Genomic DNA, 10,467 nt, shown 5'->3' with positions numbered 1-10,467 from the left:
AGTGGCACTCTGCGAAGGCGTCCGCGGCTAGAGAGGAATGTTCCGTTACAGTTACATATCTATAACGTATATTTATAACATATATATTTAATTTATAAATTAATATGAAGCGCTTATCGTGGCGCGCGTTGGGGACGAACCCACGAAGATTACAGTTTTCTAGAACTTCAACTTGAGGCGTAGGGCGGACAATAAAGCAAACGTGTGACTCGGTAGAAAAAACACCTAAAGAACCTATGTACTTGAAGCTAAGTCGGTTCAAGGACACAGTGGGTACTTAACGTACCGCGGGGAGGGAGGGCGGAGGAGCACAAGGGGCCTTAGGGGCCCGACTATGTTCGAGGGGCTGGCGCGGTGGCCGGAGTGCTACCCACAGAGACCCGCAGAGAAGCGCTACCCGCTGGGCAGCCCTGAATCAAACCTGATCCCAAAGCTTCAGTGGCTCAAGCCGGGCAGTGACCCCTGATGTCGGCTCCTGAAACCCCAGCTTGAGATGACTGAAAAGCGATGCTTTCTTTTTGCAGTAACATCTAAATATCTTTTATCTTGAGTTTAAGTAATTACAAAAGGCATTTTTGAGGCCACATTGTGAATACTGACATACACAAAACTGCTTTCCGTTCTTTAAGAGGCATCCGTGGGCCTCTAAACACATGACGACTTGATACTATTATCCACTTTAAACGATCAGAAATTTTACAGCTTTTTGGTTTTTCTCCTCGAACTTGTATTTTTACGTCCCTCAGAGTTTTTATCCTAATCTAAAACATTTTCATTCTATGTACATCATTGAATTCGATCCTATTGTAAAAAGTTTTATGCAAGTTTTATTGTTCACCTTGTTGTGCATTTCCGTAACAAAATTAGAAATTTACAATTTTTTCTCGTGTTAAATATTTTCTGGATTATTAATAAAAGTATACATATTGCAAAATACTACTATCAATTCTTAGACAAGTGAAATGCTTTTTTTTGTCTGTGCTCCATCTTCTTTTCTTCCTGGGCTTTTCTTTAGTTGCAGGAAGCCAGGGCTACTCTCTAGTTGCAGTCCTGGGTTTTCTCATTTCGGTGGCTTCTCTTGTGGAGAATGGGCTCTAAGGTGAGCGGGCTTTGGTAGCTGGCGGTGCGTGGGTCCAGGCTCCAGAGCACAGACTCAATAGTTGTGGCACATGGACTTAGTTGCTCCCTGGCATGTGGGATCTTCTCAGACCTGGGATTGAACCATATCTCCTATGTTGGCAGGCAAATTCTTTACCACTGAACCACCAGGGAAACCCTAAGGTGGATTTTTAAACAATTCAATGATATATGAAAATTAATTGGATAGATTTTACTTATCTAGAGTTGTTATGGGAGAGTAGTTTCTTGCCTTTGGAAGAAAATGTTCAGAGATGAGATAAGGAGGTCAAGAAAGCAAAGCAGGGATTTAAGCCATAGAGTGCCAGGCTCTTGCAACCACATGGACTGTAGTCCACCAGGTTCCTCTGTCCACGAAATTCTCCAGGCAAGAATACTGGAGAATGGGTGGGTAGCCATTCCCTTCATCCAGGGGATCTTCCCAACCCAGGATCAAACCCCAGTCTCCTGTGTTGCAGGCAGATACTTCACCATCTGAGCCGAAGCCACAGTACATGCTCAAAGGAAGCGTTGGCAGACTTAGGTGAGTATCGGTTGAGTTTCTTTAGTAAGCTCATGATATGGGGTGGCAAAATGAATGGACAGACTATTCACTGGGGAGAAAGGGGTTTAGGGTCATATTTCCTGATTTTCATCACAGCTCCATCTTCCAGAGGGGAAGGAGGGATTTTTGCCCTTATTTAGCCTTGATCAGAACTCACTCCAGTATTCTTGCCTGGAGAATCTCATGGACAGAGGAGTCTGGCGGGCCACAGTCCACAGGGTCCCAAAGAGTTGGACACGACTGAAGCAATTTCGTATGCATGCATGCAGAAGCCTTGATCAGAAGTGTCATGGCATAGGTACATGATGGGAACTTCTTACCTGTAAGGCTAATTTTATTGTAATGAAGGCATAATGAGAAACAGGTTACATTTGGACCCTAGAGATTCCCAGCTTTATCTGCTTACACTTACCACCCCAGAATGTGTGGTTTCCTGTCAGTCTGGCAGTTCTTGCTTTTCTTTGTTTGCCCAAGGACCCTCATTGTTTACAGGATATGTGGCTTCCTGCCATTTGGCCTATGTCCCTCCTTTGTCTGCTCATTTCTATCTGCCTGTTCTAACAGAGTGAGAAAATGTTTGGCATAATTTCTATACCTCTTCACATTTTTTTAATAGATGCGAGTAAATAGGAGGAATAGAAGGGGTTTCCTTGAAGCAATTGGTTTTTGATCCATCTGGCACCATACTAGTATGAGATGTGCTTTCTCACAGAGGAGACCAGGCAGCTTCAAACCTTAGGGAGGAGCAGAGTCCCAGGCCTTTCTCAGATCTTGTGGTTTTAGGCAAAAGCACACGCATTTGTTGAGGATTGGGATTTTTGAGCTTCCCCACCAAGTAGTCAAGAACAGGGATCCCCAACCCCTAGGCTCATGGACCATTACCCGTCCATGGCCTGTTAGGAACTGGGCCTCACAACAGGAGGTGAGCAGTGGGGGAGCAAGCAGAGCTTCATCTGTATTTACAGCTGCTCCCTATTGCTCACATTAGAAAGACAAAAGATGTAGTGCCAACGTTGCCCAGAATTCACCCTTTAGGGTTCATCTGCCCCTTTGGAGTAGTTCAACTGCAGATTAATGTCAAGCTATGCCCAAAGGGGCTGGCTTCCATTTACACTTTTAATCATTAAGTTTGGTTACAAAATTTTAAAATGAAACTCCTTCTCCCATTATGACATAATGTCAGCTCATTATGTGAAATTGGAAAAGAGAAAAATTAGGAAAAGCGATCACTTTTAATCTTGTTACCTAGTGACAATCACTGTTAATCACATATTAGTAAAGTTCTTTTTCTTTCTATTGCCACTTTTCAGATATTTTTCAGATAGTTATAAATATACTATATCTACAAGTTTTAGATATTGCTTTTTACAAATAATTTTGAAAGTGAAAGTCACTCAGTTGTGTCCAACTTTTTGCAACCCCATGGACTATACAGACCATGAAATTCTCCAGGTCAGAGTACTGGAGTGGATAGCTGTTCCCTTCTCCAGGGTATCTTCCCAACCCAGGGATTGAACCCAGGTCTCCTGGATTGCAGGCAAATTGTTTACCAGCCAAGCCACCAGGGAAGCCCACAAATGATTTTATACATTATCATTTCCATGTTGTTATTCTTTGTAATACTCTGAAAGTGTTAGTTCCTCAGTTGTGTCTGATTCTTTGTGACTCCATGGACTGTAGGTCTCCAGGCTCTTCTGTCCATGGGATTCTCCAGAAAAGAATACTGGAGTGGGTAGCCATTTCCTTCTCCCAGGGGATCTTCCCAACACAGATATCGAACCTGAATCTCCCACATTGCAGGCACATTCTTTACCATCTGAGCCACCAGGGAAGCCCCTTGAACTATAATCTCCTCAACTTTTCTGTTGTTAATAATTTAAGTTCTTACTAAGCCTCCTTTAAAAAAACAAGTCAGTGTTATAATACATAGTAGTGTGCAAAAGCTTTTTCTATCTTTTGCTTGGAATAGTTGGCAAGAACAGTCAAGAAACATAGGAAGCAATCAGAGAAGAGAACCAGACAAGCATGTCAGCCCTCCTACCATCATTTCCCACTGCAGCTGGATAAAGAAAAGCAAAATATAAACGCTGGAAAGCAGGGGTGTAATTATCCTATTTGTAGATAAAAAGATTTCACTTTTGGAAATCCCTAGAGATTCAGCTTAAAAAAAAAAAAACTAAACTAGAATAAATAGTAAAAGAATTCTGTAAGGGGTGTGATTCCAAATTAACATACAGAAACCAATAGTTTTCTTATGTACAAACTAGAATTATAATAGTGGAAGGAAAGATTATATACTTATAATAGAAACAAATACTCAGAAAGACAAATACCCAGAAATTAACAAGATACATGCAAGACCCTACGTGAAGAATAGTTACATTGCTTCAGGGGTCACAGAAGATTAACTCACTTTATGGAAAGATTCTCCAAAGCACAGTTCACTGGTGTGGATTCAGCATCAGAACAATATTATTTCTAAATTTATCTGTAACTAATAATCCCAGTAAAAAATAGCAACAGAATTTTCTTTAGCAACACACAATTGATTCTAAAGTCCATGTGAAAAAATGAACAAGCTCTTGCTTGTTTCTAACTAGGAAATGCCTGAAAAAAAAGTGATGAGAGAACATTATTATAGTATATTAATAATTAAACTGGTGTAATTATGAGACATAAAGTATAAAAATAGACTTAAAGAGTCATGGGTACTTAGAATCCAACAAAGGTTTCACTTCAAATCAGTGGGGAAAACGTGGTGTTGGGACAACTGTCAAGTATTAGAAAAACATAAGTTTGGATTCAAACCACTGCTTTATATCAGGATAAACTCCAGATGCATCCAAGACTTAAATGTGAAACATGCCCACACTAACCTTCACCACGACTGCTGCTATCACCTCCATAAGAAAGAACCACAGGACATTTCTTAGATCATCCTGGAAGGGGGAATTCCAGTATAAGCAATTCTCTGCTGTTTTAACACAAAACCCAGAAACCGTTAAAGTGAAGTGATCAATTCAAATACACAAAAACATTTTATTTTAAAACCACCATGAGAACAGTGAAAAATCAAATAGCTAACTGGGAAAAGTATTTGCATCATGTATCACAAAGGGTAAATTTCCCTGATACACAAAAAACTCCTCCAAAACTGATAAGAAAGATCAGCAATCTGATAGAGAAATGGGTTCACAGGAAAGTATAGACAAGTGATTGATAATAATAAACGCAAATCTAAACTGCATAGAGATACTATTTTTCTCTTATCAGAATGTCAAAGATCCAAAATTTTAAGCAAAAATGTTTTTTTAAATTCTGCATTTTGATGTTATAAGAGTTTTTTCTTTATTATTATTATTTGTCTGTGCTGAGTCTTCCTTGCTACGCCTGGGCTTTCTCTAGTGGGAGCTGGTGGGGTTACTGTGTACTTGTGATGCATGGGCTTCTCACTGCGGTGGCTTCTCTTGTTGCAGAACATGGGCTCTAGAGCATGGGCTCAGTAGTTGGGGGCACATGGGCTTGGTTACTCTGAGGCATGTGGAATCTTCCTGGATCAGGGATTGAAATCCTGTCCCCTAAGCACTGGAACACCAGGAAAGTCCCAAAGATTCAAAATTTTGATAAGACACTGTGGTGATGGAAATGGGGGAAGCAGCCCTTCTCCTGCATGTTGGAGGGAGTACAGACTCTCCCAAGTCCCGGGAAGGCACTTGGCAGTACGGATCCCCACACATACATCTTTTTATTTTTTTAATTAAACTATAGCTCATGTACAAAACTGTATGTCACAGGTGTACAATATAGTGATTCACAATTGGCTTCCCAGGTGGTGCCAGTGGTAAAGAGCCTGCCTGCCAATGCAGGAGATGCGAGAGTCATGGGTTTGATCCCTGGCTGAGGAAGATTCCCTGGAGGAGGCCATAGAAACCCACTCTAGTATTCTTGCCTGAAGAATCCCATAGACAGAGGAGTCTGGTGGGCTATGGTCCATAGGGTCGTGAAGAGTCGGACACAACTGAAGCGACTTAGCATGCGCGCTTGCATATTCCATTTACAGTCATTATAAAATATTGACTATATTCCCTGTGCTATATAATATATCCTGTAGCTTTTAAAAATATATATATATAATAGTTTGTACCGCCAATCCTCCACCCATATTTTGCCCTTCCCCTTTTCTTCTTCCACTGGTAATCACAGTTTGTGTAAGTCTGTTTCTTTTTGTTATATTCACTAGTTTGTTTTACATTTTAGATTCCACATATAAGTGATATCATACAGTATTATATATCCTTTGCCTTGGCAATTCTGGTCTAGAAATTCACCATGCTAGAGTAGTGAATGGTGTGTGCAAAAGGCATTCACTGCAGCATTTTTAAAAGTAAGAGATTGAAGAAAGACCTTAAAAGTCCAAAGTAGAAAAAAAAAAGTCCAAAGTAGGAAAGTGATTAAATAAATTTTTGTATGTCCACATTACTAGTTTGCTAGGGCTGCCATAACAAAGTACCACAAACTGAGAGCCTTGAACAACAGGAATCTATTGTCTCAACAATTCTGGAGGCTAGAAGTCCAAGATCCATGTCAGCAAAAAGGTTGGTTCCTTCTAAGAGCTGTGAAAGAATCTTTTCCATGTGTCTCACCTAGCTTCTCATGGTTTGCTGGTAAATATTTGGTGTTCCTTGGCTTGTAGACACATCACTCCTTCTCTGCCTTCATCAGAACACATCTGTTTCCATACTGAATCTATTGCTTTAGCTCTAACCCTTGTGCTCCTGGTGGCTCAGCCGGTAAAGAATCTGCCTGCAATGCTGGAGACCTGGGTTTGATCCCTGGGTTGGGAAGATTCCCTGGAGAAGGGAATGCCTACCCACTCCAGTATTCTTGCTTGGAAAATTCCATGGACAGAGAAGTCTGGCAAGCTACCGTCCAAGAGGTTGCAAAGAGTCGGATACGACTGAGCGACTTTCATTCTTAGTCATGCTGGCTCTGCACCTTTTGTAAAAGAATGCTGCCTATAGCCTGAAACATTCAGGATAGCCCATTCTCAAGGCTTTGACCTTTAAAGGTATAACACTTTTCCATTCAGAAAATTTCAGAACAGAGGATAAGGTTTGTCTTATTGGAGATTTATAGGAGCATTGTGAGCAGACCTACTTGGAAGGTACAAGAGCAAAGAATTCCACCACCAAGAAGTTTACAACAATCAGCCACACCTCATCCTTTTAGCATAAAAGAAGTCTGAAATCTAAGATGGTCCTTTGGGACACTAGTCCACCCCCTCTTGGTCTCATAGCTTTTCAAATAAAGTCCCTATTCCTTGCCCCCACAACTCATCTCTCAATTTATTGGCATGTCGTACAGTGAGCAGTATGAGCTTGGACTTGATAACACCCATTCCAATGTGACTCCATCTTAACTATGTCTGCAATGACCCTATTTCCAAATAACAATACATTATGAGGTACTCAGGGTTAGAATTTTTGAGGGGATACAATACAACCTGTAGCACCAAGAAATAACTAACATTAATGCATAAAAAGAAAGAGCTCTTTATAAAATGGTGTGGGAAAACTCTGTAAGATGTAAAGAAGTAAATGTTCTGAGTTATTTTATGCTATACTTTATTTAAGAAAGGATGGAAAGAATATGTACAAATTAGTATATGCTCATAAAAATATCCCTGAAAGTTTGCACCAGAAACCACTAACATTGACTGTTTGTGGGGAGGTAACTGGGTTGCTGGGGAAGAAGGGTGGGAAGGAGAATTTTCAGTGCATATCCTTTTTATACTTGTTGTATTTTGAACTATGAGAGTGTACTCCTTATTCAAAAATTTAATTTAAGCACAATAAAGCCTAAACAAAATCAGACTGCAAAACTGCTTTCAGGAAGGATTATTTCAATTAATGCAGCCCCCAACCATAAATACAGAGTCCTTTACACACTCATCTCCCCAGGATTAGGTTTTAGCAAGTTTGTTTTTCCTCTAAATTTTCAGGCAAAAAAAGGTCACATATTGTTTAATTTTTTTACCCTTACCATTGTAATTGTACCTTACCATCTCCTCCCCTGACCACTGGCCATGCTTAGATCAAGTATCATCTTGACACCCTTTGTGGAATTTTTGTACATTGTAGGAATATGTTCTGTATTCAAGAAATGTACCTTTTGAATTTGCCATACATGTTGCTGTTCTCTTCACTTTTTGCCTTTTAATATACATGATTTCCTTTCACAATGGAAGCTTTAAATGGATGTGAAACTTCATTTGTGGCAGGTGGTACTTTGGAGCTGCAGCAAGACAGGGATGAATCTGCAGAAATCTCATATATCAGAGACTTAAGGGACAACTCACAATCTCTGGGAAAAGATCTGGAAGCAACAATAACACTCTCACCACTCTCATTTTGGGGCAAAAGTAGATGTGTCTTTTTTTCTAGAAGTCCTGGCTAAAACTTGTATCTGCAGTGATAATAAACAATAGTGAGAACTTTTATGGTGTGTATTTTTGTTCTAGGTACTGTTCTAAGTACTTTACATACATTAATATATTAAAATTTCCCATCAACCCTATGGTGAAGGCACTGTATATATCTCCCTATATTCTAGATGAGAAAACAGAGAGAGTAAACAAATCACCCAAGAATGTCCAGCTGGGCAGTTCTGAAGCTAAGGTCTTTGACATTCTGTCCTGAAAACATCTTTGACACCAGTGGTCCAAGCCCAGCTGCCTAGTCTCCTATTGGAGATACTATTTTTCTCCAATTGTTGCTCATGGATCATTAGGAAAGTCCCAGGGTATTGTTTTTAAAAGATAAGAGAATTGGATTTCCTGTTGTACATATGTATTAACTCACAGTAGCATAAGACCTTGGGGGAGTTAAAAATCAAAGGAACTGTTTATTTCCCTAATTTGGAGGCCATCTCTTAGGGAATAAAACCCTGATCCAGGGTATTGATATTTCTTTTGGATCAGTTTTGGGTTCTGGGTTTCTACATAGTTGTGTAACCCTGGTATTGCTATACATTTCAAAATGATCATCATGATTAAGTCTAGTTATGATATGTCACCATACAATCTATATTGATATATCATTATCATCCAGAGGCCATAGTTTAATTTAGGGCCTATCCTTGGTGGTTTACATTCTGTGCATGCTAAGTCACTTCAGTCGTGTCCGACTCCTTGGAACCCTATGGACAGGGGTAGCCTGCCAGGCTCCTCTGTCCATGGGATTCTCCAAGCAAGAATGCTGGAGTGGGTTGCCATGCCCTCCGCCAGGGAATCTTCCCAACCCAAGGATCGAACCCATATCTCTTACGACTCCTGCTTTGGGAGGCAGGTTCTTTAACACTAGTGCCGCCTGTGAAGCCCTCTACAATATATCCTTGTAGCTTATTTTATACATAATAGTTCATACCTTTTAATCCCCTATCTTTATACTGTCTCTCCCCTGTTCTCCTTCCCCACTAGTAACCACTAGTTTGTTCCCTATATCCGTGAGTCTCTTTTTTTGTTATAGTCACTAGTTTGCTTTATTTTTTAGATTCTACATATAAGCGATCTCATATAGTAGTTGTCTTTCTCTGTCTGACTTAATTCACTTAGCTCAATATCCTCCAAGTCCATCCATGTCATTGCAAATGGCCCCAAATTTCATTCGTTTTTATGGCTGAGTAGCATTCCATTTGGAGTAGGAAATGGCAACCCACTCCAGTATTCTTGCCTAGAGAATCCCACGGACAGAGGAGCCTGGCAGGCTGCTGTCCATAGGGTCACACAGAGTCAGACACAACTGAAGCGACTTAGCAGCAGCAGCAGCAGCATTCCACTGGGCTTCCCTGGTGACTCCAGGGTAAAGACTGCCTGCAATGCAGGAGACCGGGATTCGATCACTGGGTTGGGAAGATCCCCTGGAGGAGGTCATGGCAACTCACTCTAGTACTCTTGCCTAGAGAATCCCATGGACAGAGGAGCCTGGCTGGCTGCAGTCCATAGGGTCACACAGAGTTGGTCACAACTGAAGCAACTCAGCAGCAGCAGCAGCATTCCATTATAATTATATGTCCCATTTTCTTTATCCTTGAATGAGATTTGAATTGGTAGACTGAATACAGCAGGTTGCCCTCCCTGACTTGGGTGGGTCTCATCCAATTAGTTGAAAGTCTGAATAGAACAAAAAGGCTTACCCTCCTCCACATAAGAGAGAATTCTCCCTGTCTGATGGACTTCAAACTAGGATGTCAGGGTTTTTTCCTGCTTTTGGGCTGAAACGAAAACAGTGGCTCTCCCTGGGTCTTGAGCATGCTGATTCACCCTGACTATCTTAAAACTTGCTGGCCTCTGTAACTGTGAAAGCCAGTTCCTCATAATAAGTTAATCTCTCTTTCTCTCTCCCCCTATTGTTTCTATTTTTCTGAAGAACTCTAATACAAGGGGTAAGCCTGAGTCTCCATCTATGCCACTGGTCTGCTCCACCAGTCCTGATGTTGATCTGCATCACCATCACCATGACACATGACAAAAGAAGCGTTTTTGTTGTTCAAGCCATTTAGTCAGTCTTTCCACTACTTGTAGGAAAAGCATTCCTAACCAGTCTTGATGAATGGTTATGAACTCTCTTTTTGTTCTCAACTCCAGGGTACATAATAATCACCCAGGAAGATCTACCCTCCAGATATTGTTTTAATAGCTCTGGGTGATACCTAAGATGATATTTGTCACAAGTTTGCAAGGAATTCTGTTTGCCTCTGAGAAACACTGGACTGCAGAAAATAAGGAG

The 10,467-nt window shown here is 40.8% G+C and overlaps 1 long non-coding RNA gene across 2 annotated transcripts; it reads left to right on the top strand.

Moving 5' to 3' along the window:
* Positions 1-14: 14 nt before the first annotated feature.
* LOC122440008 lies at positions 15-8,167 on the top strand. Of its 2 annotated transcripts, none has more exons than XR_006269026.1 (3): positions 15-66; positions 1,596-1,660; positions 7,962-8,167. It is a non-coding gene; the product is annotated as an uncharacterized LOC122440008 (long non-coding RNA). The 2 variants fall into 2 exon arrangements; XR_006269027.1 differs by having other exon boundaries at positions 30-269.
* Positions 8,168-10,467: the final 2,300 nt, after the last annotated feature.

Source organism: Cervus canadensis, chromosome 4 (assembly GCF_019320065.1).
Source record: "Cervus canadensis isolate Bull #8, Minnesota chromosome 4, ASM1932006v1, whole genome shotgun sequence".
In the NCBI taxonomy this organism is placed as follows: Eukaryota; Metazoa; Chordata; class Mammalia; order Artiodactyla; family Cervidae; genus Cervus; species Cervus canadensis.
Note: the sequence above shows the minus strand (reverse complement) of the source record. Positions and strands in the feature narration are given on the sequence as shown.